Raw genomic sequence first — 10,672 nt, 5'->3', positions numbered from 1 at the left:
GCCCCCCTTATATATTCCCCTCCTCTCGGACTTCCCCGCCAGTGAAACAAGGTGGGTAAGATGCTCGTATGAAAAATAACGTAAGCCGGAGCAAGTATAAACAACCCAACCAAGAAACCCGACGGGGAGAAAAGAAAGTGTGGGAGAGAGTGTTCGAACTCGTTCGAGACGGTGCGAGTAAACGAACCACCAACACAAACACAGCGATGCTAGGGACTGTATGGGAGGGAGCGAATCCCTCTACCAGGTGGGGGTCCCTCAACTCGGAGAAAACGCCATCTAGCGTCACCCGCACGAGTAGAGCAAAGCTGGGGAGGGGGGAAGGGGGGGAGGTGGTGGGGTAGGGGAGGGTGGTAGGCTACGAGAATGAAAACAGGAGACAAGGGGAAATGATTCACCTGCTCAACTGCACACACACACCGCTCCAAGCATAATGAAACTTAGGAGGGTGGCCTACTACTAGGGGAGGGATGTGACCGAGCCTCAATGCCCGACTCCTGACTAGGCGAAGCCTAATAAAAAACCGAACCAAGCGTAGCCTAGGTTAACGGAAGGAGTGCGGAAGGGAGGAGGAAGGCAAACAGGGAGAGAAATTTTGTGCCGAGAGCCAACCGGGACCGAGAAGAGGGGGCAAGAAGGCGACTAGCCTAGAGGAGACACACCCAAAGAACTCTATTCCTCCAAAGGAAGGAAGAGAACTAAGGGCTCACTCTGCCACCCCAAAAAACGACCCCGGAGGAAACAACAACCAAAACTCCCTCAACCTGATGGATCCTCCACGCCTAGGGCAAGAGGAAGGAAGCAATACTAGCCTATAATAGGCAAGGGAAGACCCCACTCGTAATAAACCATCACACACAAACATAGAATAAATAAAAATGTGCTCATTAGGTGCGTAGCCTACCTCGGGGAAGCGGTTAGATCTGAGGCTGCCGCTACCTCGAGGAGGTAAACAATGAATAAAAACAAAATAGAGCACCATCGCCAAGAAAAATAATATAAATAGCCTAATCTAGACTAAATAATAACAAGGAACCCAGCCTGGGGGGGGACCTGGACGGGGCATCACCCTAAAATAGGCCGTAAGGCCAACAATTATGTAAAACTCGAAAAAAGGGAGGGGGCCACCGCAGGAAACCCGCCAGGAGGAGAACCAGGGGGCAATGAATAACATATAACAACAAGGAGACAACCCCAACAGAAAAGGACTGATGGGGTCGCCTCGCGGTCGACATGGCTGGCAGAGGACGCCGTGGCGTCATAACAAGTCTCATAATTGTGAAAAAACGAGACAATTACAGCCAAAATATGGAACAAAACCCCACAATACGATGGTACTTAACTTGGAGATGGTAAAGCTGCTCGATGACATGATTAAGGATGAAATAATCCAAAAAAGGGCACAAGCACACAAAAAGAGAGTGGTAGCAGACACGTGCTAGAAAATGGAATGAGGTAGGTGGCGCTGGTGTCGCCGAGCTGGCGGGCGTTTGTGTGCGGGGGCTGTAACGGCTCACCGCTCTCTTCTGGGGGTTTTAACAGGGAGATATCTTTCGAGTAAGACTCCGTGGTAGTGATCCTTCACTCACCCTTCGTTATACCGACGTCTTCCTTGGAGAAGACGCTCGATCTGGGGGTAGTAACCCCAGCTTTCCTGAAAGCTCTTTTTCTCTGGTATATCTAGCATTTTATACCTAGAAATTCGTGCTACAATGGAATTTCACCGGCTGACACGGGGCTGGAACTCAGAAATGAAATTAATAATTGGGAAATGATAATTTGTATGTAAGTCGTCAACTGTATTCCAATCCAATCTGTCTGCTATGTTTGTTGCACATAGAGTTAAGTCGATTGAGGAAATTGTTCCACGTATTTTAAAAAATATGTGCTGATTTTGTTATCATTTATACAGCACATGTCATATGAATCTATGAGTTCTTCTATTTTACTTCCTGCTCTATTTGAGTCTGTACAATTAAAGTCCCACAACGGGTGGTGGGCATTAAAATCACCTACTATTGATGTAAGTTCTTTGGCATTATTAAGTAATTCTTTGAGTTTGCCATCACCTACTATTGATGTAAGTTCCTTGGCATTATTAAGTAATTCTTTGAGTTTGCCAAAGTCATAATTTTTATTAGGTTGATTGTATAAATTATGAATTACATATTTATCGTATTTTATTCGTATTCTAATACTTGATGTTTGCAGATCAGTAAAGTTTGCAGGTACTTTGTCATAACATTTTGTTATGTACATATAGAGCAGTATCTAATTTTCCTTCTTCCTCTCGTGATGTTGATGCTAAGGTATATTTACCTATTGTTGATATTGTTTTGTTCACATGTTGTAAGCATAATATCATTGGTTCATATTCTTTTAATAACTGTTGTACTTCTCCTAGGTGTAATCTGGTCTGTAGACCATTTATGTTCCATTGTATAATACAGTACTGTATAACTATATGAAAATATTTTATTATAGCAGTCGAGTTTTACTTTCTTTTTTTGTATTATCAATTTGGATTTTTTCTGATAATTTACTCACGCCATTCATTTGTTTTTCTTTATAATATACTAAGTGCTCAATGCACACGCACCCTTTTTCGTGGTTACTCAAATCCGTGGTTTCTTTTTTTCTATATTTCATAAAATTTCTTATGATGTTTGTTAAACCATCTTTTGTTAAGTTGTTATTATTATTGCACAGTTGTACAAAATAATTATTACATCCACATGTGTTTTCATGTACATCCTTGTCTCATTTGCTCTTGTACCAATTATTGGTGATAGAGTAATCTTTTCTCCCTTGACATAATTATTATCTTTAACTTCAGTGTTTTGGATATCTGTATCCATAGCTTTTACTATTATTTTAGGAGATAAGGGTATATTCTTAGTTTGTTTTTGTTCTTTCCTTATATCCTTTGTCTTTGGTTTAAAAGATGTTGCTCTAATTATACTGTAGTTGGTTTTTTCGTTTTGGGAGGTATTCTCTCCAAAGGCCTTTTTTATCTTTAATTTCCACTCCATCAAGACTTTCCTGTTTCTTCTGTAGTAGTATCATCATCTTGTGCTATCTGCATTAACATTTCAAAACATTACCCACATCCTTTGTGCCTGTTTCTTGATTCTTTACCATTTTATTTTTGTTCTGTAAAGCATTATTTTCTTCTTGAGATTTATTTGGCTGCAGTTTGTTACTTCTATCTGTATGTATTTTTGATTCATTATTAGTTCTTCTTGTCAAGGCATATGTAAGTTTCTTAGCAGGATCTTGAATTCCTCTCACTTTCACTTCTAATTTAGCCTCTCTAATAGACATTCCCGTTCTTTCTTGTAGCATTTTCAATTCTGTGTTGTACATGTAATACATGCATTCTTTGGATCTTGTATGATGATTCTACCCACAGTTTATACATTTTGGTTTGCTGCAATTCCACTGTGTAGCATGTTCTTCAGATCCACAATACGCACATACAGGTTCGTTTCGACAATATTTTTTTGCATGCCCATATTTACTACAGTTTTGACACTAGTGGCTTTGGGACATAGGGTCTTATTTCTCTGTTTTGACCTAAAACTTGTATTTTTTGGGGTAAATCTTGACCCTCATATTTTATTTTCGTGATTTTTAACATTTTCTTATTTTTTTGCTTACTCGGTATATTATATACCTCACAATCTTGGACTCTGGGATATCTTTTTTTAAGAGTCCAAGAGAATATTCTCTTCAATTGGTTCGTCACTATTCTCAGGGAGCACAATGGTACCCTGAAACTGTGGCCAAAATCACCATGCAAGATCTAAGGAGTGTATGTATTATATATACAATACAGAATTAAAATTACTTCAGGAAAGGACAGGAATGCCTATAAAAGAGGCCAAACTAGAATTAAAGGTTAGAGGAATGCAAGATCCCGCTAAGAAACGAACTTTTTCTACCGTAATAAGATCAAACAATGAAACAAAAATAGAAATAAATAAGTTAACAAAACCCTGATAGATCAATCTCAAAGACAAATAACCACTTTGCAAGGAGAAACTAATATAGCAAAGGACCAAGAAATGTATACAAATCTTTGCTCAAATTCATTTGAAATATTAAGAAAAATGGAATAACTAGAAGACAATACAAGCACCACAGAAATATTAGAAGATGGTTATAAACAATCAGACTCTAAAGAAAAAAAAAGAGGCCTTTAGAGAGAACTCCACCCAAGACTAACAAAAAACCAACTATTATTAGAGATACATCCATTAAAATAAAAGCGGGAGACCGCAAGAAAGAACATAAACCAAAAAATAAGAATATACCTTTGTCTTCTAAAGTAATAATAAAACCAATGGAAACAGATACCCAGAACATCAGAGAAATAGTAGAGGAACAAACCATTGACAAGAATGATTATGTGATGGGAGAAGAGATTACCCCATCACCAACAATAGGTGCAGCAAGAGTAAATGAAAAAACGACACACGAAAACACATGTGGATGTAATGAATGTTTCATTCACTGAACTGTGCAACAAAAACAAAGGACAGTTTAACAAGCACTATACAAAATTTTATAAGATATAGAAATAAAGAAACTACTAGTTTAGACACTCATGAAAAGGGCTGTCTGTGCATTGGACACATAATGTCTTATAAAGAAAAACAAATAAATATTGTAAATAGGATTTTAGAAAAAATGATATTTTAATGATAAAATAAAGTTTGTTCATACTTACCTGGCAGATATATATATAGCTGTATTCTCCGAAGTCCGACAGAATTTCAAAACTCACGGCACACGCAGTGGCCGGGCAGGTGGTTAGTACCCATTCCCGCCGCTGGGAGGCGGGTATCAGGAACCATTCCCATTTTCTATTCAGATTTTCTAACGCCACTGACTCCTGAGGGGAGGAGGGAGGGCAATATGAATATATATATCTGCCAGGTAAGTATGAACAAACTTTATTTTATCATTAAAATATCATTTTGTTCATGAGACTTACCTGCCAGATATATATATAGCTGAATACCACCTTTGGAGGGGGTAGAGACAGCCAAGAATTAGGAAAAAACCAATTATTGGTAAAATTATTTTGGTTCCTTATCTGATAGCGTAGCTGACTGAGTGGTTACTGTCACTCTAGTCTGCTTCTGCTTTACTAGAGACCCCAGCGAGGTAGTGACCTATATAGCTGGCGACTTCTAGATGATCTGTCAACGGGGCGTGACCACAATGTGACTAGATCATAGACCATACAAAGAGGACAAAATAGCATTACTAACCACCTAACCAACACCTAAAGCGTTAGTTTGCAAAGGATTGGGAAGACTGCCTCCAGTAGTCGACCCAACAACCATAAAAACACAATTAAAAAAAACCCCTAGGATCAGAGTTACCCCTGCTGTCCCCAAGGTTGCTGAAGCAGCAATGTATGGTCCCAGCGAAAAGCAATTTTCGTATGCTACCTAAACATCTTGCCAAGAGTGTGAGGCAAACACCGAATTGACTTCGCCAAAATGTGGCACTAAGAATGTCACTGAGTACCATATTTTTCTTGAACGCCATGGAGGTAGCAACTGCCCTCACCTCGTGAGCGTTAACTCTCAACAACTTGAAGTTGGAGTCGTCACAACTAGAGTGTGCATCCTTAATGACGTCCCTAATGAAGAATGCCAGTGCATTCTTCGACATAGGTTTAACTGGTTGCCTCACAGAACACCATAAAATATCCAAGGGACCATGAGTGTCCTGTGTTCTTTTAAGGTAGTACTTGAGAGCTCTAACTGGACACAGAACTCCCTCAGGTTCCTGTCCAATAAGGTCTGCTAAACCTTTAATTTCAAAGTGTCTAGGCCAAGGGTTAGAAGACCTATCATTCTTAGCCAAGAACTTAGGGCTTAAAGAATAGACAGCATTGTGTTCCTTGAAGCCCACATGACGGCCTCGAACTTCGCTCACTCTCTTCGCCGCGCCAGAGCCGCGAGGAATGCCGTTTTCGAGTAACATCCTTAAGAGATGCAGAGTGGAGAGGCTCAAAAAAGGACTAAACATCAAAAACTTGAGCACTACGTCCAAGTTCCAAGCAGGGGAATTAGCTGAGGAACCTTGGACGTCTTGAAAGAGCTCGTAAGATCGTGGAGGTCCTTATTGTCAGACAAATCTAATCCTCTGTGTCTGAATACAAACGAAAGCATGCTCCGATAACACTTGATAGTCGGAACTGCTATATCGAGTTTTCTCTTAAGTAAAGGAGAAAATCCGCAACCTGGCTCACAGTGATAGAGGAAGAGGAAAAGCCCTTCTTTCTACACCAACCTTTGAAGGTTGCTCACTTCGCTAGATATATCCTTTAGATGAAGAACTTCTGGCTCTAGCGATGGCCTGTGCCACCTGGCCAGAAAAACCCCTTCGCTCTGACCAAGTTTCGATAGTCTGAAAGCAGTCAGGTTCAGAGCGGGGAGATTCAAAGATATCTCGTGAAGTGGGTTTGTATGAGCAGGTCTGCTCTCATAGGAAGGGTCCTCGGAACGTCTACCAACCAGAAGAGAAACTCCGAGAACCAGTGGTTCGAAGGCCAAAACGTGGGGATGAGAGTCATCCTCGTCCCTTGTGAGGCCGCGAACTTGCGTATGACTTCTCCCAGAATTTAGAACGGGAAAAAGGCGTAAACATCTATTCCCGTCAATCCCAGGGAAGAGCATCTATCGCAACTGCCCCAGGGTCAAGTACAGATGAGCTTTATAGAGGAGCCTCGCTGTTCTTGAGGTCGTGAAAATATCCACAAGATGGCGACCCCAAAATTTCCAAAAATCTTGGCAAACCTCCTGATGAAGGGTCCATTCCTTCGGCAGGAGTTGATGGCGCCAACAGAGCAGGTCTGCTCGAACATTTTCGACCCCTGCAACAAAACTTGTGAGAATCGAAATGTTGCGAGCATAGGCTCAAAGAATAATCTCTCTTGCAAGGCTGAACAGGGAACAAGTACTATTGTCCGAGTTTGCTAGAACTACACGATTGCAAACTTGGACCTCGAAGAATTGGAGAGCTAAAAAATAGCCACCAAATCTTTGAAGTTGATGTGCCAGGACACCTGTTCCTCTCTCCGGGTTCCTAACACTTCCTCTCCCTCTAGTGTTGCCCCCCAACCTGTTGACGACCCGTCGGAAAAATAACACTAGGTTGGGGTTCAGAAGCTTGAGGGAGATCCCTTTCTGCAATTTCGTTGGATCGAGCCACCACTACAGATCCTCTTTTATATAAGGAAGAATTCTCAATTCCTCTTTCAAGTCTTCCTTGCTTTGCCAGTTCTCCAACAAAAAGAACTGAAGAGGCCTGAGATGCAGACTCCCCAGCAAACAAACTTCTCCAGCGAGAAATGGTCCCCAGCAGACTCATTCCTTCCCTCACCTAGCATGTTTCCTTTTCCAAGAAGGCCGAGACTTTTTCAGTACATAGAAGTTGCCGTTCTTGCGACGGAGACGCTATAAAAGCCGCTGAATACATCTGAATTCCCAGACACAATGGACAGTGAGGGGATCAGCTGCGACTTCTCCACAGACCAGAAGTCCTAGGGACTTCACGAGTTGCAGAGTCAACTGAAGGTCCTCCAGATACCTTTGCGGCGACGACGCTCGAATCAACCAGTCGTCCAAGTAGAGTGAGATCCTGACGTGCGACAGGTGCAACTGCATCGCAACGTTTTTCACCAGACGTGTAAACATCCTCGGAGCAAAATGTGACGCCAACAGCATCTGGTGTTCCCAGGCGGTCACCCATCCAAGTACTGACCAGACCCAACGTTGCTTAACCGCTGATCGGACGAGAAGCGGTGTTTTCAACGTGGTATGGCCGTTGTGCAGAGTCCAAAGCAGAGAGCCCTGAACTGGTACGTCTAGTCCCCAAGACAACCTGAGATACTTCATCGAACGTGGATGAATTGGGGCGTGAAGGTAAGTATCTTGGAGATCCAAAATACCATCAATCCCGGGATGAAGGGCTCCTAGTATTGACTGCGAGGTCTCCATCTTGAACTTTTCCTTCCGGACCAAGTTGTTCGACCTGTTGACGTCAAAGACGGGTCTCAGCCTACTGAAAGTTTTGGGACTAGAAACAATCTGTAGTAAAAACCCGGGAACACCGAATCCAAGACCTGTTCCACTGCTCTCCGCTCGAACATCTGTTCGAGCAGGTCAAACAATTTTCTGTTTGACAGGAAGGCAGTTGGGAAACAAAAAACAAAGGAGGAGGAGACAGGAAGGGAATCAAGTAACCTCTCTCTAACAGTAGGAGGGACCAAACGTCTGCCCCTCACTCTTTCCAGGCTTGTGCAAAATGAAGCCTGGTTGCAAAGGGAGTCTGGAGATGAAAGGAGTCACTTGCTACCTCTCTTGGAAGTGACATTCCTTCGGGAAAAAACTCTCTCTCGTGGTGCGGGTCTCGTGTTGCTTCCCATGGAAGCCCCTTTGTTAGGCAAATATTTAGCTTTCGTTTACTTTTTGTATCATTGAGATCGGTGCAATCGTTATGAAGGAGATGCAGTTTGAATGTCGATAACTTTAGTTTTGAGAAAAACGATATTTTTTGCTTCTCTGTGTATTTATTTGCTTGCTGTTACACAGTTTGATGTTTTTATGACATAATGAAAAGCCAAAAAATAGACCTGCAAAGTAATATAACTTCGCTAAATGAAGCTAAATGAAGCGAGTGTCAAAACACGGCTCAGGTTGGGCAGTGCGACGTCTTACTTAGTCAAGCTCTGAGCTGCTACTGACTGACTGCCACTGACTGCCCTGCGGCATTCCTGTCTTTCGCTGATGCGTACTAGGTCCACAGGGTTGCCATAGATCGCATTAGATATTATTATTTCATAGCTAAAAGGAAATTACCACCGATATACTGACAATATCATTACATTATACGAAAAATGTAATTTGACTATGATAGGTTTACTGTTTTGTTTATAACTCCTAACTGTGGCGAACTTTTAAATAAAACTTTCTGAGAAGATAGTCAGGATATGTATGATGCCATATATAAAATATCCCAGCTAGAAAATTTGATTTCCGATTTTTTTCGTCAAACGCTCCCCTTAAGACAAAGACAACTGCGAAGGTGGAGAGAGAGGAGCGAAAGGTTGAAAAGTCTCAGAAACAGATCCTTAAGAAAAAGCCAGAGTCTGATAATCAGAGGAAGAAGAAGACGAAAGAAGTTTCTCTTCATACAAAGGCTGTGACGAAAGAGGATGTTCTTCCGCAGCTGGCGGGTCTTGAGTGAGTGGTGAAAGTAGTTCGATTCGCCGATACGTGGCGGGAACTCCCGCGAACGAAGAAGACGTCAACTAGAGTAATATAGTAAACATAAAAAATGTGGGCGCTTCACGATTAGCGTGTCATCCTTGCGCAGGGGCCATGCTAATCTTCTCTGTATCGTTCAATTTTAGTATATGTACTGCCGAAGCAAGTACTGGCTAAATTAAGAAGGACATCAGATGTTGAAGCGGGTAGTTGTGCGACATGATGAACAACTGGAGCGGCGTCAACACAAGACTTGAAGCTATCGTGCGAGCGGCGCGGAGCGTCATGGCGTGGCGCGCGAGAGCTCCGTGGCAAGTACTAGAAGAGAGTCACAGCGTGGCGCGCGCGTCATGGCTGGCGCGCGCCGAGCGTCAAGGTGAGGCGCGCGTGAAGCGTGAGAAGCGCACGAAGAGCAAGACGCGCTCTGGCGCGAGACAAGAGAAAAGTCCAACACCTCAACTCGGGGAAGACGAATAGGAAGCCACTAAACACTCTCTCTAGACGACAGACGAGAAGCCCCAAAACATCTAGCAGACGAGGAAGACGAAGCAGGAGACGAAGGTGAAAGTCTGTACCTCTTAACAGGCAGATTCGAATCTAGAAAGGTTCATGAGAGCATCCAGCTGTTGTTGCAAACCCAACAAAATCTTACGCGTTGGAGAAGCAACTCTCTCGGGAGAAGGGCTGAACCTGAGAGAAGGAAAGGGCGAGAGAGACGTATACTTCCTTCCACAGGGAAGAAGCTCTAGCCCTTGCCTTAGCGCGACAGGGGGTCGAGTAGCGTCATCATTCGAAAAACACTTTATTCTCTTCTGCAGAGGAATATCCACGCAACTTTTGGGGAAGAGTACAAACGTCTAGAGGAAGAGGACGTTAAGCGTCCTCTCCTCTAAGCTTCTCTTAAGAGGGCGAGAGTCCAACCGAGAGCTCCAACCCCGAGGCGGGGAGGACGTGTCGGAGGACGAGAAGCAATCCTTCAGGATGCGTGCCTGAGCACGATCCCTGGCAGCCTGGGTAGCGTCATCAGGACCTGCCGAGAAGGGACGCCAGATCGGTGGGAAGCCCCGTAACCCTCATGCGGCTTTCGACATGCCCCTCCTGGTCCTGGAAGTTCAACAGAGGTCCAGGCCTAGAGGCATTATAGGGCCGATCTGACGCCCCCTCCACAACACTAGGGGCACTAGCACTAACACTATGCGTTTGAATTGCATTCACTTTAGTTTCAAGAGCACGCATTGACTCCACACGAGCCAGGGAATTACCTTCTGCAGCAACAAACTACAGGGTTAGTACTAAAATTTACTACAGGGTTACTAGTAGGAGAAAACCTGACTGTCCATCTAAGGATGCACTCTAGGAGGAAGATTTCCTCAGCCTATCAC

The 10,672-nt window shown here is 43.2% G+C and overlaps 1 non-coding gene and 1 pseudogene across 1 annotated transcript; both read right to left on the bottom strand.

The window, feature by feature from the left end:
• Nucleotides 1-7,736: 7,736 nt before the first annotated feature.
• Nucleotides 7,737-7,853, bottom strand: LOC136850297 (5S ribosomal RNA; annotated as a pseudogene).
• Nucleotides 7,854-9,355: 1,502 nt separating this feature from the next.
• LOC136850287 (U6 spliceosomal RNA) lies at nt 9,356-9,460 on the bottom strand. Its single transcript, XR_010856597.1, has one exon. It is a non-coding gene; the product is annotated as a U6 spliceosomal RNA (small nuclear RNA).
• Nucleotides 9,461-10,672: the final 1,212 nt, after the last annotated feature.

This window comes from Macrobrachium rosenbergii, chromosome 21 (genome assembly GCF_040412425.1).
Source record: "Macrobrachium rosenbergii isolate ZJJX-2024 chromosome 21, ASM4041242v1, whole genome shotgun sequence".
In the NCBI taxonomy this organism is placed as follows: domain Eukaryota; kingdom Metazoa; phylum Arthropoda; class Malacostraca; order Decapoda; family Palaemonidae; genus Macrobrachium; species Macrobrachium rosenbergii.
The sequence above is the reverse complement of the archived record's forward strand: the minus strand, read 5'-3'. Positions and strand labels throughout refer to the sequence as shown.